The following is a 17,950-nucleotide window of genomic DNA, read 5'->3' as shown; positions in this document are numbered from 1 at the left end:
ATAGGAGACAATAAGAGTGGAAAACGAAGTCACAAAAGCTATATATTGGAATATATAGAATGATTCATTTATTTAATAAGGATACACATACAGTTAGTTGGAGGATGAAGGTGACTCTTTATACCTATTATAAAATGCCCCTTTTATCCTCCAACTAAATGTATGTATATCCTTATTAAATAAATGAATCATTCTATATATACCAATATATAGTTTTTGTGACTTCATTTTCCACTCATATATATATATATATATATATATATATATATATATATATGTATATATATATGTATATATATACATATATATATATATATATATATATATATATATGTGTGTGTGTGTGTGTGTGTGTGTGTGTGTGTGTGTGTGTACATCTACAAAATGAGGTGATATTGATTATATAAAAGAGGAAACTCTCAAATATCCAGAGACCAAAAAGTCCCAGTAACTATAGTTCAGCCATTTATCGCTAACAATAGCATAAAAAATAACGATACATATGCACACACACACACACACACATATACATACACACATACACACACATATATATGTGTGTTTATGTATATATGTATTATAATAATTCTTTTGATGAGGCGTAACGAGCACTAGTTTGAAAGTGTTCCCATCGAAAGATAAAATCATTGTAAAAATGGTGTTCAAGGCTGTTGCATCTTATCATTTATTTCTTGTAATACTTAATGTTTTTATCCTTGAAATTCTCTCACAAATCGAAAACAATGCCTGATTAAATGGGGTAAGGGTATATAAAAAGATAAAGAAAATGCGAAAATAAATAACGAGACCGAAGGGGGGGGGGCGGCAATAGTTGTAAAGACTTTGCTGATTATTGAACAATTTGGAGCAAAGGAAACAGATAATAAAATGAGTGAGAAAGTGAGGAAGAAGATGCGAAGGTAACAATGGTGGTTGATTCGTGAGAAAGTATTCATGGGATGCGTCCCTCTAATTTGCACGCTTATCGATGAATATGCGATTTTAAACGTGGAAGACAAATTGACTAACCAAGTCTCCATTTGAAGCAATACCGCGCAGATCCAGTCTAGCCGCGCCCGTCCTCAATTTGCATAAAAAATACTCCAACACGAGGATGTAGAGCAAGGGCGACAGCGGACACCCCTGACGAACCGACCGAGAAAGAGCGAACGGCTCCGACCGCACCCTGTTGACCTGCACAACTGCTGTCGGCCAAGCATGCAAAATGCAGATCCATCTGCAGAAGTCGAACCCAAATCCGACACTCTCTAAAACAGACATCAAGAAACGATGATCCACCCTATCGAACGCCTTGGACTGCTCCAAATTGATCAGTGAGGCTTCAGTATCGTCTTCTATGTTTTCTAGGACCGCGCGAATCAAATTCAAATTGTTGTGAATCGATCTCCCCTTCACAGCGTAGTTATGTTCCGGTTCGACTAAGACAGCGATAACAACCTGCAAACGATTCGCCAGAACTCGGGCCGGGATTTTCAAATCTGTTTTCAATAATATATGGGCCTAAAATAATCCACCACCCCCGACATGTGTCTTCTTCTTCTTCTTCTTCTTCTTCTTCTTCTTCAGAAGTGTGACCACACCTTTGGTAACCTGACTTGGGATAAATCCTGTGTCAAACCAATGGTTAAACGCACCCGTCAGAATCGGAACAAACGTGCGACAACCTCATGTATATCTATCGCCTACAACAGGTCACCAGGACTTGATGGTCTGCTCGTAGGGCAAATCATCAAGTCCTGCTGACCTGTTGTAAGCGACCTGCTTCATAGCAGCAACTACCTCACGCCTAGTATGCGAAACGGGCATTAATATTTAATATATAAGGTCTTAATATTTAAGATCTAAGATCTTAATATTTAAGATATTAAAGATCTTAATATTAAGATCTTTAATATCGAAGATATTTAATATTTAAAGTCTCTGGTTTTCCGAAACGAGACAAATTCCTCTATGTATTTGACAGTTAATCATTGTGACTGACGGAGAGGGACAGAATCTCCACTTATATGAGAAGAAAATAACATCCTCAACCCTTGACACCAATCATGGTTTCATACTTTCGGCTTTATTCCGAAGTTTGATTGGAAGCAGTGATAATACAATATCAGATAGAAAATCAAACGAGGCAAAAGAGTAAAACGACAATATTGAAGAATTCAACACTCATCGATTAGATGTTTACTACCGTACCAAATCAGATATGTTATGGTGTCTAATTAAAAAGAAATGTGTCCATGCAAAACATAAGTCAATATTTAAGTAATAAATATTGACTTATGTACAATATTATCTTTAATCTATTTTTACCTCATATGATTTTCTATCAAACAGTGTATTCAACCTAATATCATATTGCCACGGCTTTCACTGATCAAATGTTTACACTGCACACAATGTTTCAAGCAAACTACAGCACTGTTTACACTGATCTGCTAAAATTGTTATTCATAATCTTCAAGTTGCTTCAAAGTTTAGGTGACCTTCTAGTATTTGTAATGCTGAAGTTGAAGTTTCGTTATTTTTATTATAGATGCACGATAAAATGTATGCGAATTAACAGCTCAAGGATGGTTAGCAAACTTTGCATGCTGGGATTCCATCAAGGATGATGCAAATCGCCTTGGAAAATCGTCAAAGTTGGACAATAATATTTTAAGGTTAAAATTAGATCCAGCACAAAAGTCCCAATTCAGAAGTTTGCCGAAATGTTTGCAAATGCAAGTATTACTTTTGATGAGTGCTTTATAAATATTAGTCATGAGGTTGAATGTTATATTTCGATCATTCAACGGCAATCGAACATAACAGACCACTAAATACCAATATCAATTTGAGACATTTTGATTCTAAAGCACTGAAAACTTTCTCAACTTAACATAAACTCAAGAGTTATAAAACAGTTATTAGAAAATAAGATAGGCACAGATATAAAATGCTTGAAATTCAGCATGACTTTTTCCTCACGGACTTCTCTTTATATAAGTATTTACTGTTATATATATATATATATATATATATATATATATATATATATATATATATATATATATAAGTGAACGTGTCTGTTTGTCTGTGTGTACATTTCTCTACGTAATAACTCTGTCAATTTTTAGTCTACAGACTCGAAATTTGATATACAGGGTACTGAGATTTGGAAAAATTTATATGATCGGTTTTCGGCCAGAAATTTGGCTGTTAAGGGGTCAAAGTTCAACGATTTGACCTTTGAGAAATCTATCAAACTCCTCCGACAATTTTGGGTCTAAACACTTGAAATTTTAGATATAGGTTGTTGGACATGGATCTAACTTAATAACTTGATTCGAGCCGAAAACAATAAATGTTAAGGGGTCTTAATAGGGGCGAAATTTAAAAAAATTGACCGTTTTTTTTTGCTCAACATACACCTCCAAACACCCGGGTAACGCCGAACACCCATGCTAGTATATATATATATATATATATATATATGTCGACACATGAACACCAACAGCACATTTACCCCTCCAGGCAAGTCAAACTTCACAAATTAGTCATACCTTCTCCTCCTTCCTCTTCATTTCTCCTCCTTCCCCGTGCAAGCATTTCACTTTCACTACACTGGTGAAGACTGAAGGATCGGTCGAAAATGATGTACATGTAGAAAAAAGACTTTTAATTTCTTTATGATAATATTAATTTATTTATGATAATATATTGCACGTCACCAGTAGAAAACGAAGAAAGAAAAGTTATAAACTTTTATACTTTCATATTCTTTTTTTAAACGTCTTCATATGAACACACACACACACACACACACACACACACACATATATATATATATATATATATATATATATATATATATATATATATCGTTTTCCTGCTTCCCGGCTGAACTAAAAAAAAAACTAATGCTCGGTTCATGCAAGATTATCCAAAAGCAGCCTGAAGCATTCCATATGTTTCTCTGACATCTTTCCGAGTTTAAAACATAATTTTATTGCATATCGTTCTTCTAAAGTGCCCTCACATTCAGACTGCATTTTTAAAATTCATCAGCCATGACAATCGCGCTTTAGTAAGGTGTATTCCAATTCTTGCTGTACCTGTTCATTTGAATTTGAAATTATAAAAATTGCTCAGTCATCTCATCAGATTTATAGCAATAAGCTATGGAATTTTCAAGAGTCTATGACAATTTTAAATGCCTGTACAAAAGGCCTGGAGACTTATTAAAGGCACCTCGTATCTAGTTTGCATCATCGAGTGATATTCTAGCGCAAATAAACTGAAAGTATTCAACGTTGAGAGTCATTTTTTGAGTCCAACACGTCAAGCGTTTCGAGATTTATGGGGATTGAAATGAAGCCAAGCAGAGAGTAAGTAATGTCATAGAGATGGAAAAAAAGATTTTGTGTTTATCTAAGATCATATCCGGCGTATACTTTATACTAGACATATGCATTAAAATGTCTGTTTAAGTGTAGATTCCACCGGCAGCGAGTGCAATCTTTATGTTTCAATAAACCAATATCTGTTTTACACACAAAAAAACATCAATTTATATAGGTTATTCTTTGCTAACCCTGAAAAGAGAAAATATCTCTGAATGAGTTGATTTCAGCTGATCTCCTAGGCGTGACCACCCGACGAACTGAATCTAATAGCACGACAAAGCTCAACAAGAAGAAACGGTATTAAAAAGTTAACCATCGTATAACAGATATACATGTAACGTTGTCCGGGAACCGACACGTAGTTTTCAGGCGCAAAAGAGATCAAGAATAGAAAAGAACTTCAAGTCGCTTTTTCTTTTGGTACAATGGCATTTATTTTCTTATTGTTACGGCTGTGATGTCACCCACAAGACCTTGAACATTATTTTTGTTCTGTGCTCCACACCTCTCACGTGATCTCGAAATCTGTATACAATAATTTGATTGCAAAAATTCTCCTCTTAGCGTAGATTTGCAAACTATTATCCACCATCTTATGTAACTGTAGAACGCCGTTTTGTATATATTTATTCGTTATAATAAAATGCTATAATCCATCCCAGGATTGCCATCAACACTACGTTAAAACTTACAGAGGAAGTAATTCGTATTTTCCCTCTATTACCAAAGTCCTCCCACCGACTCCACTGAACACCGGGAAATATTATTCACACTACACATATACCGCCAAGTCTGCTTTTGTAACTGCCTCATGAACTCATACACATACCATTACCTTTTCCTTCCTCATTAGAAAAAATAATAATAATTTCTCCCTTACAGGCATCCGGCAAATCTCATTGGCTAGGAGTAAACAAATCACTTATTCCAGATTACGACTACTCGTAAATAAACGAACACATTATACTTTTACAAAAATGTCCGCACATCAGCACACTTAGTTAAACACACGCAAACACACACAGACACATACAGACACACGCACGCATCCACAGAGAGTGCTATAAATAGAGAGAGAGAGAGAGAGAGAGCGAGAGAGAGACCGTTATTTCGAACGTCCGAACGTAACTCAGGAATCACACACACAGATAGATAGATAGAGAGAGAGAGAGAGAGAGAGAGAAAGAAAGAGAGTGAGAGAGATAGATAGACAGGCAGACAGACAGACAGATAGATAGATAGATAGATAGATAGAGAAAACATATCTCTGTATCTGTCTCTCTCTCTAAGATAGAGACAGATACAGAGATAGAGAGGTAGGATTGTCGTTTAGTTGTATAAATACTCTCTAACCCTATATCGAGAAAAAGGGAATAAAGTGGGTTACATCGCTATCACAGGGAACGTAAATAGAACGTTTTCAAAAGTAGAGAAATGAATAATATAAGTTAAGAGTTTTATCCTAATTGCTTCCTCATCCTTATTTATTCTTCAATCCTTGAAACGCCATTTTTAATAATTACAAAAAAAAAACCCAAAGCAAAACAAAACAAAACAAAAAAAAAAACCCCTGACATTTTTAAACCTTTAATTTTAAGATTTTTTCCAGTTTTACGAGGGATGAAACGGCAAATAATGGAGACGTGTAGATTAATGAGAAACTGGCAGAGCACGTAGTGGAAGATGCAGATGAGGTAGCAGGAAATGGAAAAGAAACAAAGGAGGAGGAGGAGGAGGAGGTAATTAGTAATAATGAAAAACTGATGACGAGATGCTGGAAGAAATTAAGGAAGTGAGAGGGATCGTTGAAAGACTGAAAAAGATTATGGTAGAAGAAAAAAGCGGTGGTGGGATCATGTTTCAAAAATTAGACAGAAAAAATTCTGAAAGTTTAGGTAGAAAAAGAAAATGAAGCACTGAAATATGTGAAATGCAAGATCGTTACAGAAAGAAAATAATTTGATTATAGCAGGAAGTGTTTGTGTTGCGGAAATGTTCGAATTGAAAACAGGTGAACGCCAGAATAGAAACGAACCAAATTGGAAACAAAGAATAAAAGATGACATTTAAAAAATTAAAAAGGATGTGGACTTTCTTGAAAGATACTTATGATGGAAATGGAAAGCCTACCAGGAGGCACAGAAAAAGTATGCGTGGAACGTTTGAATAAACAGAACTGTGAGTGTGTGGTCAGACAAGAGGTATACGGAAGAATGGATGTTTATCAGAGCTGGAATAAGACAGGGGAACGCAGAAATAATAGGGAATGAAATTTGCAGATTGATGAGGAAAGGATAGATAATGTAGTGAGAGATGTGGAGGAAGTGACAGGAAATGGAGAGAAAACAAAGGAGGAGGTAATCAGAAACTGGTGATGAGATGCTAGAAGAAATTAGGAAGTGAAAGGGATCGTTGAAAGACTGAAAAGGATTATGGTGGAAGAATAAAAGTGATGGGATCATGTTTAAGAAACTAGAGAGAAAGAATTCTAAAAGTTCAGGTAGAAAAAGTAAATGAAACAATGAAATATGTGAAATGCAAGATCATCACAGAAAGAAATAATTTGATTATAGCAGAAAGTGTTTGTGTTGCAGAAAAATTCGGATTGAAAACAGGTGAACGCCAAGATGGAAACGAAGAATAAAAGGTGACATTTAAAAAAGTAAGAAAGGGTTTGAACTTTCTTGAAAGAGGTTTGAGATGACAATTGAGTGCTATGGAAGATATATATATATATATATATATATATATATATATATATATATATATAGAGAGAGAGAGAGAGAGAGAGAGAGAGAGAAATTCAAACAACTGAATGAAAAGTACAGAATTAAAAGAAAGAGAATTAAAACTGTCTTAGAGGAAATAAAACAAATAATGCAAAAAGTGTGGAGTGAAGAGATATGAAGAGAGAACTCAACAGTTCAGAGAGAATAGGTTATTTCGTCTGAACCAGAAGACGTTCTATGAATGGCTTAATAGATGGTCAAATTAAGTAAATGAAGTACCAAAGTCAGAAGAGTGCACAAAGTTTTGGAATGATGTTTAAAGTGTAAAAGTGAAACATGACGGAAGTGCTTTGTGGCTGAATATATGAGAAATGAAATACAAAGTAAATTAAAGCAGCTTCAAGATGAAGTGAAAGTAAGTAAACAGTGTAAGAAAATTCTAAACCAAGAGGTATTGATTAAAAAGCTTTACCAGCTTGCATGGAAGAATTGCATCTCAAATTGGTAGAATGCTGACAGTAGATGTAATTCCTGAATGGAACGCACGTGGAAGAACAGTGCTCTACCAGAAGGATATTTCAAAGGGCACTGCGGTTGATAACTAGTGGCTCATCACTTGACTTCCATTAATGCGGAAAATGCTGAAAGGCGTTTTGGTAGATGAGATTTACAAATATCTGGAAAGTCTAGAGATCTTACCGGAGGAACAAAAGGGATGTAGACGAAAAACAAAAGGAATATATATATATATATATATATATATATATATATATATATATATATATATATATATAAGAGATTAGAACAATAGTCTAAAGAGCAGAGTGTATTCTAATGTAATAGTAAAATTACTAGTTTAATTAAAATACAGGAAAGAAAAAGTGTTTGTTGTAATTTAGATATATAATAAGTTCGATAGGTAAATATCCTAGAGCTAATTTAATATTTAGTAATGTGATTGATAATTTAAAAATCAAATTATAATTAAATTAAAAATCCGTTTCATAAGAAGGAACAACAACAAAATCAATTATTTGTACGATCGTTTCGGAAAACAGTGTTTTTATTGTGGTAGACATCAAGTTACGGACAATAATTATTACATATAGTTTTTTAATAAACAAGGTTTCTTCATCAGCAAATATTGTGAAGGGTTTTTATTAAATTTAAAAGACACCATAAATAAACCTAGCATTAAAAGTAAGGCATATGTATTTCGAGTTTCACGTTGTACTGAAAGATGGTCTGCGCCTTGTGCCACAGTTGGGCGAAGGCCGCGCTGAGGGCGGTCATCTTCTGCCGGCCATCGCACGTAAGTTCGTATTGCTCGGGGTCGATTTCGCCGAGCAAGAGGTCGAGATCGACAAAGGCCTTGTCGAAATCGTTTTCCAGAATTTCCAACCAGCGATCTCGACCTCTTGCTTGAAGTCTATATGAGATACATAGATATTCGAATGTTCTATTAAAGTTCTTTATCTTTCAAAAGTAAAGAAATTGAAAACATAATTTTCCTCTCCCCAATTAACCATTATAACTATGTCGTAGTATATCTTTCGTTTTTGGTCTCTTGATCTTACTGGATTCCAGGAAAAAATCTAGTCTGGTGGAGTATCCAGATTCGTGTTATTAGTTGAAGTAACATCACTTGGAGAAGGTGCACCATTCCTCGTAAAAGGTAATGTGGGTTAACCATCCTGAGGAGATCTTATTTGAGCAGCGAATACTATGTGATTTTTAATATTTGGTCTGGGTTTACTTACAGGGAAATGTATCCTCATGCCAAGTTGTACTGACAAATCCCTGTACAAAGAGACACCTTAGGCATTCGAAGATAGTGTCTAGTAGACATTCAAGTTTTCTCTAATGAACATTTTAAATCACTTCGTCAGTAGTTGTGAGAAATTAGCTCAAAAGGAATACAAGAGACGGCATGACAATATTGGTTGGTTGTTTTTGTTTTACGGCATATCAACCCTTTTCATGTTATTTAATGCCGAATACAAAGATTGAAGATTTAATAGAATATATTTGTTGTTTTCAAGTCGGTTTCTATTTAACCCATAATTGGGACCCTAACAAGTAATACCACTCCGGGTCAGAATGGACCTGGAAACAATGGCAATTAAAGGGTGGCTCCATACTCCTCAAAGCAAGCTGGGACGTCACCATTGGATATAGTTTAAGGTCATATGCAGGATCAGCATGATAACATTGCGAGGAAGATATATGTACATGCATATGTATATATAAGAAAGTGTGAAAAAGATTCTTCTTTTCATATTTTGAAATTGTATTTAGGTAGGTAACTTTTATATTATTTTTTCTTACTATTGTACGGTGTTATTGGCAATGTATTAACACTGTTAGATGCAATTTATTCAAACAAGTCTTAGTCCAGCATAGCCGACTACTGATATGAAACCTTTTTAATAACAATCTAAAAATATTAATCAACAAGAGGGAAAGTCTAACACCGTCAACAGAGATGATACTTTTAGGTCTTGAATGCATACGTAAAGTCATCATAACGATCAATTTACAATCCCGTTTGATCTATTTGGGCGGAATAAAAATGCGATGAATTACTTTTGGAACGACTCTCGTATATGCACACACACACACACACACACACACACACACACACACACACACACACACACACACACACACACACACACACACATATATATATATATATATATATATATATATATATATATATGAGGTGTGTTCAATAAGTTTCCAAACTATTTTCGTATGGGAACTTTTATTACTAGTAAACACATTAAACTCTAGTCCCTTTCGGGGTAATCTCTTCCGCCTGCAATGCGTTTGTTACACATGGTATTCTATCCCCCCTTTAAGTAATCTCCTCCGGTTGGAATTCGTTTGTTGTCCCTTTTTAACAGCTTCTGGAAGGCCCCATAAAAGTCCTTTAATGTGACCGTGTCAATAACCCTTGTCACAGCATCTTTCATCTCCTCAATTGTCTCATAACGACAACCTATAATGGTTTTCCTTGAGCTTAGAGAATAACCAACAGTCACAGGTCTAGGCTATAGGGAGGGTGAGAAACTGTATTGATGCCCATCTTGTTACAAGGATGGAGTTGTGGATTGGTGTATTCTCTTCCTTCCTTGACTCTCTTAAGCTATTCAAAAATTGAAGCTCGATTCATGCGAGATGATCTCAAAGCAGTCTGAAGCATTCATACGTTTCTGTAGAATTTTTTCTAAGTTTAAAACATAATTTTATTGCATATAGTTCTTCTAAAGATTGCATTTTTGAAATTCACCAGCTGCGACAATCAGGCTTTGTAGGGTATGTTCCAATTCCTGCTGTAGCTGTTCCTTTGAACCTGAAATCATAAAAATTGGTCAGTCATCTCATAAGATGTATCACAATACTATACTGAATTTTAAAGTGTCTACAACAATTTTAAATGCCTGTACAAAAAGAGTCTGGAAACTTACTTAAGGCACCTCGTATAATCTTTTCAATAAGTATGTTTTAACATTAGATGAAACCCCTAATCTCAATTCTCTAAATATAAAAATCTAGAAGCTTTATGTTTATACTTCAGCTTCCAAAATGAAATGACTCGATATCTCAACTAATGAATTCCATCTTGTTTTTACAAGAACTCTAAAAATATTAACAGACATTCTATGTTGTTCTTATTGCTGTAAACTTCCATTTTATACATACGTAAATATTTCTTCTGCGAATATTTCTGAACTGATTATTTTGTTTTGATTATCGTATAGCTTACATCTCGTTTTCTGGCATCTAATTATTAACCCCGTGAACCTGTTTTCACTGAAAAATTTCTTCAAAATCACGTTATCCCTAGTATATTCCTCCCTATCAAAACACTTCAAGACCCCTCCCCCTTAAAAACCTGGAGATTCCCCAAAGTAGAGACCTTTTCTCTCCTAAAAAGTGAAATTTCTACGGCATTAAGGTACTAAGCTAATAGTACAGGAATACTTTAAATGCAATTAGTATAATGTGACAAGAAAATAAATAAATAAAAAAGTAAAAACGAATAAACATTCTTTTTTCATGTTGATAGACCGTTTTGTTTTTTAGTCACTATCAAAAATTCTTTCCTATGATATGAAAAAATTGCGTCCAAATTTGCGCGTGATTGCGCGTACAAAAATGGCCACTACTGATATCATAAGGATTTACATTGCTTAATATCTGGAATACTTGTTTTTGGCAAAATTTAATACGGTATTCGTTTTCAGCATACCCGAAAACCTTTGAAAATCGTCATTTTAAAGATGATTTTTGAAGTGGAAATAAAGTAAAAATTTACCAAAACGGCTTTCAGGCAGCCCCCCCCCCTCATTCGAAAAAAAAAAAACAGCAGAAAAAAAATTATCATTAGGTGGCCACAAAGTGGATGCTCATTTTACATTAAATTAATATAGAAAAGTGATCCGAGCGTTTTGAAAAGAAAGTAATTTCTTCATATCATGAAAATTATTTTCTGTGCTACTTTTAAATGCTATATTCGTTTTTAGCACCACTGGAAACCCAAAAAACAGTCGTGATTATAAAGGTTCTCTTTTCTTTAGAGTTGGAAAGAATCGTGACATTGAGCGTTTTTCTTTTATTTTAATCATGAAAAAACTAGCGGGACCTGTGGAAATTCCACAGGGGACTCATTCGTATGTAATATATTGATGTTGGCATTCTGTAGATGTGTAAATGGAGACGCTCCGATATTATTGTAACTTTTTGTTAAAACTGCAAAAGTATTTATCCAAGCTAGCACGAACACCCGGCAAAGCCCGGTCGTAAATTACGCTAAAATATGATATTTTAATTCTTGCAGATTTCGTTATATATTATTATAGAGTTAATGTTCTATCGATATATATATATATATATATATATATATATATATATATATATATATATTATAAAGTTGCGATTTCAAAATATAACCAAAACTTATAAAGAATTCTTGATAAAATTATTGATAAAAAATAAAAAATAGATGGCTTGAGTGCCATCTGCTATAATCGAAACCGAAACTAAAATTCTTGGGAAAATTATTTATGATAAGAAATGGAAGTATATAACAATTAAACGACCCGGATGTAAGCTTGACACAGAAAATAAAACACACGCTATCGTATTAATATATAGATTATATTTTCACTACATTTATAACAAAGTGACCTGTAATTTCTGTAGAAAAGATTATTATTTCAAAAATTCTGAAATATACGTACACACAAACATGAGTTAGTTTTGAATTTTTAGAGCCTGATTACATAACAGTTATTTCACATATGCATACAAATAATGACGAAGTGAAATCTCTCTCTCTCTCTCTCTTGCTTTATATATATATATATATATATGTATATATATATATATGTGTGTGTGTGTGTGTGTGTGCGCGCGCGCAAGCGCGTCTATCTTTAGCTTCTGTGGTATTTGGAGAACCTGGAAGGACGCATTTGAACGAAAGTTTCTCCTTCAGATGCGTCGTTTTAATTCGAATCTGAGGCAAGCTGTCATATCCATCTGCGTCATTTTAGATTACAAGCTAAAAACTTCCGCTTTCTGTGTTATCCCCTAGCGCGCATGCGCTTATCCGAATCAGCGGAAGACATAGGAACAGATAACAATGCAAGATGGGACGATTACGGGTCTTTCTTCAGAAACGTGTTCGCATTTTATTTTTAAGTTGAATCTTTTTTTATGCTTACCCTTTTTTGCAGGGTATTTTATGTTTGTTTTATTTTTCGCCAAGCTTTCTTCTCTTATGTTCTTATTATAGTCATTTAATACTAGTGGAAACCGTTAAAATTGCACATTTAATAAAAGAAAATATGTTTCGATTATATTATTTGTACACACTTATGAATGTACCTCATGTTTTATCGATTAAGAACATGTTCGAACGTTTTTAAAATTAGCTCAAAAACCAACCCACAAAACTTCTTTGAATTTACCATAGACCATTCTTGAGATGTGTGTGCGTCAAGGAGAGGTAAAATAATACTTTTGCTTTGTCGTTTTTTTCATGGCAAATACTCGTCTGAGCTTCAATCTATGGTCCCCTCCTGGCCAAACTTTCACGAAAAACAATCGTCTAACCAAAACCACTATCAATAATTTCCCACACTCTTTATCTGTGCCTAAACCTAAATATAGATTCCATGAACAAAGCTTCTTTCTTAGAACTACACGCCTGTGGAACTCTCTTCCGATTGCCTGCTTTTCAGTTGACTACAATCTGATTGTCTTCAAGTCCAATGTAAACAAGTACTTGATGAACCGTCCCCCTAAGTAATTCAATTTACAAAATTCCCACTACTTATGTTTACTACGCTATAATCATATTGGCCCATTAACCCTTATCCTCGAGTGGCCTCGAGACCTTGATAAGTGGTGATTCCTATGTAAAAAATTACTAATTTACTGTTAATTCTAACAAATAATAAACGTTTAAAGGTTTCAAAGCAATTGGACATAAGAGTATACAATTTGGCATGAAGAACTCGTAGCTTTATTAAGTTCATGTGCTATAACAATGCAATTCATACATGCCCTCAAATACAGTAACACTAAAATACCATACACAAACTCATTAGTACCATTCATATTCATTTTTAAAATACAGACATATTTAGTAAAACGAAGGTTCAGTTTATGCCTTACTTGTCCACTAAGCTCAAGTCATGAATGATCAACAGTCTTTGTTTTATCGCGATTTTATAATAAGTACACCTGTATACAATGTACAAAATTGTCCATAGTTCTGACACCCTCCTCGTGTTACTCTCCTTTATTTTTTTACTTGGGAGTCACCCTTTATCAAGGCTCGAAGACCACTCAAGGATAAGGATGAATAAATGTAAGGTGGTATAACAGTGTTACCTCCCAGGTGTAGTCCTAGGTGTCCACATCGATGGCTACAAGTGTGACAGACAATTTTCCTAGGGGTGTATCCTTGTCGCGGCCGCCAATATAATCAAGTAACCCATAGTTAACGACAAGGCACACGGCATGTAGTCCTAGGTGGTTCGGCTCGAACATCCATCAAGGTCCTGCGACGGAGTTCCAGTCGCTTTCACGAAGACAGGGTTAATATGACGTTGGATGCAACAGTTGATGATCTCTTCTATCTTCTTTCTTCGACTGAAAAAAATCACTCAACTTGATTGTTTCTTTTTCTTAAGTTGACTTGAAAGTAATAAACGACGTCGACGCTCATTGTAGTTTTCCTATGAAATTAATTATTCATAAAACAGAAAACTAAAAAAAAATATTAAGTATGTAAAGTTTTTTACAGGAGAATCAAAAATAAAAGAAACAAGATATCGATTTCAAGTTTCTTTTTCTGGTAGTTACAATAGTCAATGAGCTGAGCTTTAGGCTGGTTTTCCACAACCGATTTCTTGCTTTCAATCAGTCAAAGGACGATTGAAAGCCATTATCGATTGGGGCGTGGGGGGGGGGGGTTCAACAAGTCAACAAACTCCAAGACCTGAGTTCAAAACTCACTCCAGACTTACTTCAAACTGATTTTCTCTGGTCTGCAACGGCTTATGTATACAGGGTTCGTGTGGGTCGGGTCATACCCGAGTGTTCCAGCCGTCACACCCTGGTCCAATCCGTCACACCCTGGGTCGTCCTGATTGGATAATTAGCTACCCCCCATATCCCAACCAGACAACTTTCCACAGAAAAAGGGTTCCCATTGACACTTTTCTCATGCATCGGGGAGCACGACCTTGACTCCATCCTCCGGGTCTAAACTCCAACCCAAACAATCCACCAGACATCTCCAAATACTCATCCTCACAGTTTATTGTCTCACAACTTCGACTTTGCTCCCTCCGTCACATGAAAAATGAATCCCACATTAGCGACCACGCCATCTCTTCCCCCTACTGGCAGGGCAATCTGCTGTTCTTCCGGACCCTCTATCTAATTAAAAATGCTTAAATTCCTCCTTCGTTGATTCCCCTTTGGGCAAACCTTCAACCACAGCCTCAACCTCTCGTTCCCGGGAAAATCTCTTTCCATCATAGCTGGACGGGTCACATTCGTAAACGTTAATGGTGTAAATTGAGTACAATTTTTATTATTTATGGGGACATTTCAATAAGAACTTGTTTACATTGGATTTGAAGATTACATTGGATTCAACAGGAAAGCAGTCCAGCGGAACAGTGTTCCACAAGCGGGCAGTTCTGGGAAAGAAACTTTCTTCACGGAATCTACGTTTAGATTTAGGCATAGATATAGAGTAAAGGAGATCGTATATAGTAGTTGTGGATAGTTGAGTGTCTTTTGTGAACGTTTGGCAAAGGCTGACCACAGATTGGAGTTCAGTCGAGCACTTGCAATGAAAATAACGATAGAGCAGATAAAGGCTCGCAACGTCTTTTCTGTGGAAAGACCAATTACAGGGAAGAGAAAAGGGCATCACCTTGAGAAAAAAAAAGGTTTTGTTAGATGTCAATTTTTAAATATTTACCTTATACATGGTATGTCGGCCATGTTGATTGCTTCTTTATTAGATGCTAACAAAACAAGATACACATAATTTTGACATAATGTTTCCTTGTAGAATGGATTTATCCTTGTTTCGAGAACTTAAATATCCACTTTTCTCTAACTAGCAATTTATTTCGAACATGTTATTTATGTTTATGTTCATCTTTACATCTACAAAATTCTTTAATTAAAAAACAAAACTGTTGAGAAAATTCTGTAATTAAAAAAACAAAATTGTTGAGAAAATTCTGTAATTAAAAAACAAAATTGTTGAGAAAATTCTGTAATTAAAAAACAAAATTGTTGAGAAAATTCTGTAATTAAAAAACAAAACTGTTGAGAAAATTCTGTAATTAAAAAACAAAAATGGAAATGCTATGCACTGTATATACTGTGCCGGGACATAGAAATCATGTATTAGTCAAGAATGAAAAGTTAAAATAAAACCTATGTCTTTTATGAAGATGTAACAGTATTATAATGCATAACGTTTTTGAATTGGTTGTTATTCATTTAGATATATTATTTTTAAATAGCCATTAGTTAAAATATCTATCATATTAATAGTTTACAAAAATCTAATCTTTAAATAGTCATTGTTTGTGATAAAGCCACCATAACAATGAACTGTTAAACAAAGTGTGTTTGCAGTAATATTTATATTAAAATGACGGATAAATAAACTTCCTTAGTTAAAGGTTAGGGTAACTATAAATAATACATTTTTTCGTGAGGAGTTGACGTGTTCATAAAATGACGATATGAAAGGAAGTCTTGAATGACAAAAAGCAAAACAGCTAGTGCAATTATTCTCTTTACCTTACAGTCTTAATAGATTCAAATATGTTCTCTAGAGGTCTCCTGTTGATTTTCCCTTTGTGCATGCAATACTTATGTGAGTATTCCTTCTAATATATAAAAGGCAAAATGGGCACGAGCGTTTGTATACATCGACGAAAGGCTTTTTTGCATCGGACTTCTTGCGTCAGTTAGATTCCGCGAGAAGTTTTCGCATACTTTCCAGATCGTAATATCTCGCATTCGCAAACAGACATTGTCTCTCTATTTTTTTGGATCAGGTTAAACAAAATTCCCACCGTCTCCAGCGTTTGTTTTGCCTTTCGTATAAATAAAGCGAAACTATTGGAACGTAACCGCCTGCCCTTCGGGTCGGGTAGTATCTGTTCTGTATTTGGTTCTTGGTCAGTCAATGTAGGGGGAACCCTTCATACTGAGACAGTAACTATTCATTTGGATACTGTCAGAGTGCCCCCTTAGGGGGAGCTTGTCTTCCCCCACATTAAAAATGACCTTGTTTCTCATTTGATTATATATTTACTTATATAAATCATATCAAATGTAACATGTTAGCCTGGTAATTTCCTTCTTGAAGAGAATAATAAACGTTTATACACACCCGCACGCACATACACACACATACACACACACACACATATATATATGCACTAGGGTTGGGACTCCCTACACATACACACGCACACGCACACGCACACACATACACACACACACACGCACACACGCATACATATATATGTGTGTGTGGGGGGTTGTTTTTCATAGTGTGTTACTGTAAAGAAACACCCATTTTTAATTTACGAGTGTTTTACCCGAAAGGATTAATTCTGACATTAAGGGAAAAATAATTTAATGCATGACAAAATCTATATTCTCAGATTCAATTTTCATTAAAAAGATATCCCAACCAATTAAGACATTCTATTCATTTGCTATTCATATAATATGCCAGAAAATCAGATCGTGCTTTTTAAGGTAACAATTGCTGATTTTTTACTGTGCGAAATGTGAGCGATTTTAATTTATTTTCACAAAATGGCGGGAAATATTTATCAGTTGCAATTTCCAATTATAAACGAAGGAAAATATAAGGATTATAAAAAATGGAAAGAGAAAGATCGTTCTTTCTTCCATACGAATCAGACGATTTAATTTTTCTTTTGTTAGCATTGCTAATTATTATTTATTATATTTTTATTTAGAATTAACTATCATAGGTAAGACTATGCAAAATTTGCCAATATCCAAAGTGAAAGCGGTAGTATGGGTCCGAATAATTCGCTCAAGACATCTAGAGGAAGATGAAAAACAAAAAGAGTATAATAAATAAAAAAAATTATCTTTTATTCTGTTTCCTTATATACGTCTCCTTTTTTATTTCTTTTTCTCTTTCTTTTTTCTTTCCTCTCTCTCTCTCTCTCTCTCTCTCTCTCTCTATATATATATATATATATATATATATATATATAT

Source organism: Euprymna scolopes, chromosome 7 (genome assembly GCF_053919585.1).
Source record: "Euprymna scolopes isolate OS-2025 chromosome 7, ASM5391958v1, whole genome shotgun sequence".
In the NCBI taxonomy this organism is placed as follows: domain Eukaryota; kingdom Metazoa; phylum Mollusca; class Cephalopoda; order Sepiida; family Sepiolidae; genus Euprymna; species Euprymna scolopes.
The sequence above is the reverse complement of the archived record's forward strand: the minus strand, read 5'-3'. Positions refer to the sequence as shown.